This window comes from Polypterus senegalus, chromosome 1 (assembly GCF_016835505.1).
Source record: "Polypterus senegalus isolate Bchr_013 chromosome 1, ASM1683550v1, whole genome shotgun sequence".
Classification (NCBI taxonomy): Eukaryota; Metazoa; Chordata; class Cladistia; order Polypteriformes; family Polypteridae; genus Polypterus; species Polypterus senegalus.
In genome coordinates this window covers 110,046,267-110,052,701 of record NC_053154.1, presented here as the reverse complement: position 1 = coordinate 110,052,701, position 6,435 = coordinate 110,046,267, and the positions used below count along the sequence as shown (strand labels likewise).

General features: G+C 40.5%; 1 long non-coding RNA gene across 1 annotated transcript; it reads left to right on the top strand.

The window, feature by feature from the left end:
* Positions 1-2,321: 2,321 nt before the first annotated feature.
* On the top strand, positions 2,322-5,993 carry LOC120530975. The gene is made up of 2 exons (XR_005634049.1): positions 2,322-2,376; positions 2,905-5,993. It is a non-coding gene; the product is annotated as an uncharacterized LOC120530975 (long non-coding RNA).
* Positions 5,994-6,435: the final 442 nt, after the last annotated feature.

Sequence of the window (6,435 nt, the reverse complement as noted above, 5' to 3'; positions counted from 1 at the left end):
ATCTGTTATAAACCAATGAATAACTGTCTATACATATTTTACTAGCCTCGGTACCTGACAAAGACAAAGTAGAATAATTTAAAAATATTTGCTATCTCTTACCCTACCTGTACCTATACAGCACCTTTCCTCTGTGTTTGCGTGTGACTGTCTCCTCACCAGTGCTCACTCCTGTCCAATGTGTCCCCGTAAAGCCTGTTGTTATTTTCAAGGTGCCTTTCTCGCCTCCTGTCCGATTTTATACTTGCCGTCTTTGAAGGTGACAGTGTGTGCCTTCACTCTTCCTTGTGCATCTCACACGTGCACCTTCTCTTTTGCGGCGTTGCCTAAAACAATCACATCATACCCAAGCCAACCAATCTGATTACTCAGAGGATAGGGACACACCGACCTTAGGGCATGGGTGTCGAACTCTGGTCCTGGAGGGCCACAGTGGCTGCAGGTTTTCATTCTAACCATCTTTTTTCATTAGTGACCAGTTTTGCTGCTAATTAAGTTCTTTTTCTTTAGTTTTAATTCTCTTGACCCCTTTGTTGTTTCTTTTTCCTTAATGAGCAGTCAAACAATAATGCAACACAAAACGAGCCACCACATGACCAGCTCACCTGTGACCATCACACAAAATCTGAAAATAAAGAAAGGTGAAGGTCTCGGTAAGGCTGATCTCTCAGGTCATTAAAACATTTTGACGGTGTTCTTTGAAAAAACAGAGAAATCAACGGTTTTGGAAATGTCTGCTGTGACAGAATGAGAGCAGCAACAAACTGTGGAACTAAATAACGGGTTTAATTAACAGCAAGAATCGGCTTCTCATTAAGAGATTGGTTGGAGTGAAATTGGTTGGAGTTTGAAACCCCAATTTGACTGGTGGTCTTTTGGCTCATTTCACGTCTCATATCTGTTTGACTGCCATTTAATGAAGTAAAGAATCAATTCAGAGGACTGAATATTTAAACACAGGGTTATTAAAATGAAGGGAAAAGGAGTTAATTAGCAGTGAAAACTGGTCACTGATTAGGAAAAGGGTTAGAATGAAAACCTGGAGCCTCTGCAGCCCACCAGGCCTGGGGTTTGACACCCCTGCCTTAGGGTTTTATTATATATATATATATATATATATATATATATATATATATATATATATATATATATAAACCCTAATGTCTGTGTGTCCCTTCCCTCCGAGCAATTAGTAATGACGCACTGCACGATAACATGCAGTGGATACACTTGATTTGAACATTCATAGTTTTCATACTCTTTTTCTATACGTTTAGCATTCATTTGCTCAGAGGTTGATGCTCTTGCTGCTTCGTGAGCAGCTCTTCTTTTCTCCAACCTAAACACCTCCACTCTTCTTTCATCGGCATCTTTCGCGTTTGTGTTGCAACTACGTAGTACATTTTCCTTACTTTTTCACTTAAGCTGGCACTCAAGTCTTCAATCTGCCTCAAGAATGATTTAAGATATGAAGAGGTAGGGGAAGTGACAACAAAGGTGGTAGGGAATGAGAACGCATGTGCTGCACGGCCAAGCGTTGATTCTACAATAAAATAAAATTAAAATAAAAAGAGGAATAACCTTGGAGGTCAATTATCACCCCGAAAGCGAATAGTAGACGTTTACTGTACATAGTAAATGTGTACCAAATCTGAGAGCTACAGGTGATTTAAAATCCTGGACAGACAAACAGACAACCACGGTAGCGTATTATATTAGATTTTTTTTGGTATTTGACACACTGTATTAATCCCAAAAGGGAAACTGTATTTTCACATGACATTTGGAGATCATAGCGTCATAGTAGATGCTCTTAGCAAAAGTAAATCCATCCATCCATTCTCCAAACCTGTTTTATACTGAGTAAATTAACATTCAAAACAATAAGAGTCTTGAAATATGTCATTTTTGTTGCTTTACATCATGTTTAAAAGGCTTGTAATATGTTTTATAAAATGTGAGCTGTTCATAACTGCTTATAACTAAAGTGTTGCCAGATTTTCTTTGTTTGTTAAATGCCTTCATTTCAAATATAAAACTATTATTATATTGTATTGCTGCTTGCTTTAACAAAACGTTTCGTTATCGAGTTTGCCATGACTGGAGCCTTACAAGATTAAATACTGATTTGCTTAAGATTTGCATGCTAATTTATTCTGTTAAACGATTTTGTGAGCTGTATGTTGTTGTGCACCAAGGAGCTGCTGTAATGTGCCCCTCAGTGTATGTGGACTCCCTGTCTCTACATGCCCCTTTCTTCGTTTTCTGATCGCTTGCTCTGCACGTTGAGTGCGCATGCCTGGGACGGACGTGGGTGCCGTTCGCCGTTACTACCTCCGGACAACAGCCTTGAAATAAGCGAGTGAGGAGACAGAAGTATGAATATTGTGTAGTAATTATTTGTGTTATAAAAATTTACGTTTTAAAATGAGCGCCGTGGAATATCTGCTGGTTGATGATATATATATTGGATGAAGAAACTTTGAAACGGCAAACTTACGAGTAGTCAATTTTGCCTCAATTTAAGATTTTTAGTAGGATTTTTTAATCGTTTAAAAATGTCGGGTAATTTTAAGCTGCAACGGCGTAATTCCTGAAATCGTGTTATTGTAGACTGTAATGTTAACTTTTTTTTAATTCGAGTGCTACGCCTACGGCTTTTAATTTCAAGACAGACGCTTTGAAGTCATTTATTTAAAAAAAGAAAAGTGTCGAGCTTTGGTGGTAAATATTCTAATACATTTTGAAAACGTTACCTCGCCTGTATAAACTCATAGAAGTGTGCGTGCGTGTTTGTGCTGGAGAGGGGGTAATTTATTCCAGTAAATTGATATTTTTTCAGCATTTTTAAGAATTATTTTCTTCTCCTCTAAAAGAGTTCGTGTCTGTTTTTTGTTTTCCCAGTTTTCCCCCTTTGTAATCCGAGGAAGATCCGTTTTCTCTTACTGCGCCGGGTTTACTCAGAGTGCAATATTCCGGTTTCCTGTGCAGGTTATCGACTCGCTCGCTACTTGGCAGGGGTTTTGCTGAAAGATGACCGGCACTGGCAACCCTTTGCAAGCCGCTAGCTGTCTTAATGTGACAAGTGTGGCGCGCTTGAAAGCCTGCAGCTGAACGTCTCGGCTGAAGCTCTGCAGATTTTTCCAGTGACTCTCGGCTGTGTAAGACTTTAAATCCCCGGGCCGGCTGACTGAGATCGCTTGTTTTATCGGCTTAGCACTTTATTCAGCGGCTCATACTACAGCACTGGGGAGTTGGAAGACGTGATGTGAGGTTGATTACACTCGCCCAGTGTTAATGACTGTAGGTGTGTGGCTCAAGCTGGACTGCCTTCCCATGCGGAGCTGTTTCAACCCTTGCATCAGATGCTGGAGCATGCATGATATGAGAATGGTTAACCACTGGGGAAGTTCCAGTATACAACCTTGCTAAGGATCAGGGTTGGTTATACTTGTTTTGCATCATTTGCCAAAAGCTGTCAGGTTGGTTTCTGACTCCTGTGATTCCAAAATTGGATTTGAAGTAAATGTGTGGATGGATAATCTGAATGGATATACCAGCAACCCCTGCCACAAGCACAGGATGCTGATGACGGCTGCAAGCAGACAAACTTGTCGATAGGTTCAATCTCCATATGACCCTAAACTGGAAAAGTCAGTAGAGAAAGCAGACAGCTGGATCATACAGTGCCAATTATATGTTACATATATCTTTGAAAGAAAAGAAATGAGAGACGCAAAAACCATCCATTTCATCCATCTTTAAACCATGCAAGCTTAAGGACCACAGGGGTTGAAGCCTACCCACCCCCCATTGGGGAACACTTTAAAAGCTTGGCTGCCAGTCTCACCCACAGCTAATAAATACAAGACCCATAAGTGGATTGTTTAGATTTTGTTTTGTACTTCAAGTACCCCGTCTTAGCTACCCGCTAAGCCACCAATGAAGTGGCACAATGGCTGAAGATTAAGAGGAAGACCACTGTGCCTGTAAACAAGCAGCTGCAAAAGCTGGTGTGAACGACGAGCCAGCAAGATTGGCTCATTGCAATACGATGCTGTCATACCACCAGCCACTAAGAGCTCATTTCACATGCATCTTGGTCATGAGCCAAACCAAACATCCACCTCCACCCATGGAAGATGCCAAAGAAATGTAATTAAAGTCGAAATTCCTCCCAAGCTTCAAATTAGTTTGTTTTTTAATGTATAATCCCGCATCCAACCAATCTCCCAGCCAATACTCTTTATTGAATAAAGGACTGAGCAACTTGAGTTAGCCGTTTGACACAGAGTGATGGAAACCAGATGGGGATGCAAAAACAGCAGTCACTTTCAGATCCTCGGGGTGTTGTAGAACCCGGACTGAGTGTTAACCAGCAGAGTGCTGACATGCATCTTACAGCAAATAATCACTCACAAGTGGAGTTCAAAGGGGCCCCATACCCCCGGGCAATTAATCCAGTCTCGGCATCAGCTCCAGCTAAGACAGTGCAAAACCCCAAAGGGGTGGGCAAAGACTTATTCTGAGTGGCAGGAAATCATGTTGCATGGAAAGTTCAGTGAAGATAGAACAACGAGCCTCTGCATTGTACTTTTATCTCTTGCTTCTTCCACCTTTTTGTCAGTAACACTACAACTGGCTTATAGGTTCGAATCCCTGCCTTGCTATTTTTTTCTGTGGAGTTTTAATATTCTTCCTGTGAGATTTCCTGTGATATCCAAACTTGTGCATATTGGATTAATTGATAACACTAAAGTGGACCCAGTTTATGAATGTGTGTGTTTGTGCCATGCCAGGTTTGGTTGCATCTGAAGGTGTTGTGATAGGCTGCACCCAATAATCCTTTATATTAAATAGTTTGAAGTTAATAAATCAACTGAATATTCTTTAACAAATGACACTTTTTAGTTGTTAAGATGTTGCTCTATGTAATTTGAAGAACTTTCTTGGGAAAGGAGCTTGATAATTATGGTAATCAGAATATGCAGTGATTATTTTTGACCAGATCTATCCACCCATCCATTTACTAGAGGGTGCAGGTTTTATCCTAGCAGCATTGCTTGCAAGGCAGGAGCCAACACTGAATGGGACTCCAGTTGTCTGTGGGGCTCACTCAAACCCAGCCATACTGAGCTAATTCAGAGTTGCTGATTAACCCAACACGGATGTCCTTGAGATGTGGGAGAATAATTTGGAATACTGTACTGTAAACTTAGAATGAACAAAATCAATTGTAGGCATAGGATGAGAATGATGCTGGAAACTATAACCTTTGTCTTTCTTGGACTTGATGACCTGGTAATTTTCTGGAGCTTTAGTACACATGACAGAGTTGCAGTTTCATAAGCAGCTATATGGATAAGAACGGCCTTCTCTGCTGTCACAAGATTAATCATTTGTACTCAGAGATGCATGCTGCTTTCATCCCGGGGTGGGTAACAAAAGGCATGATTATTTGACAAATTATTGGAGTCTTCTGAGCTTGGAACTGGCAATCAAGCATTTGGCAGCTCATCCCACCAGCTCGCCCAACAATGCAGTAGATCAAAACAATTGTTCACACAAGAGGGAGAGTACAATGTCGTCATTTGTTACCGACATCAAATCACAGATAGTCTAGAAAAGGGCATGCAGACACACTTGGAGTGTCGCTCTGTGATGGAGCCAGGTGGGTTCATCCTATTTTTATGTGCTTCATTCTCGCCGGCATTGAATGCTCTTCTCTTCAGCCTTTGCCACTGCTTGTAATGAATTCCTTCAAAAGAAACCATAATGAGTCAGTGAAGTAATTTATAGATCAAACTTCATAGGGGTAGAAAATCAAATGTAAGGTACAATCACTCAGCTGCAGTTACATGTTCGTACCATGCTGCACAAGAGACAAAGTGAGAAATTTGAACATAGCAGAGTCAGCTTTAATTTCTTTTTCTTTTGACTTTAAAGCTAAATGAAAACTCAATATGCCAACTAGACAGCCCTCTTAAAAAAAAAAAAAAAAAAAAAAAACATAAGTGACTTGAATTTCAAGCATTTCAAAAAATATTAATTTCTTTGGACTAGTGACCTGGAGTTAGATTGGGGTCACCAGTCCTATGCCTGGCATAAAAAGGGAATGAAAGAGAATGGCAACAGGTGTTAAAACATTTGCTCCAGTAGCATCAAGAGTGACATAAAATATGAATGGGTTCCTCCATCTGCCTACAGCAAGCAGAAATTAGATGTAAACCAGTTCATGACGATGCACAGTGGGAAGTTCAGTTTGATGGGAATACAAAAGAAAAAGAAATAATGATGATAGTGGCAATGCCCACATATGTGTTACTGGAGCTCTGACTCAAGCTCCTGCTGATCATGCAAGCAGTGAGCACATCAGTATCTCTCCAAGTTAATGTATAATTGAAGGGCTACAGATAGACAACACTGGAGATCAAT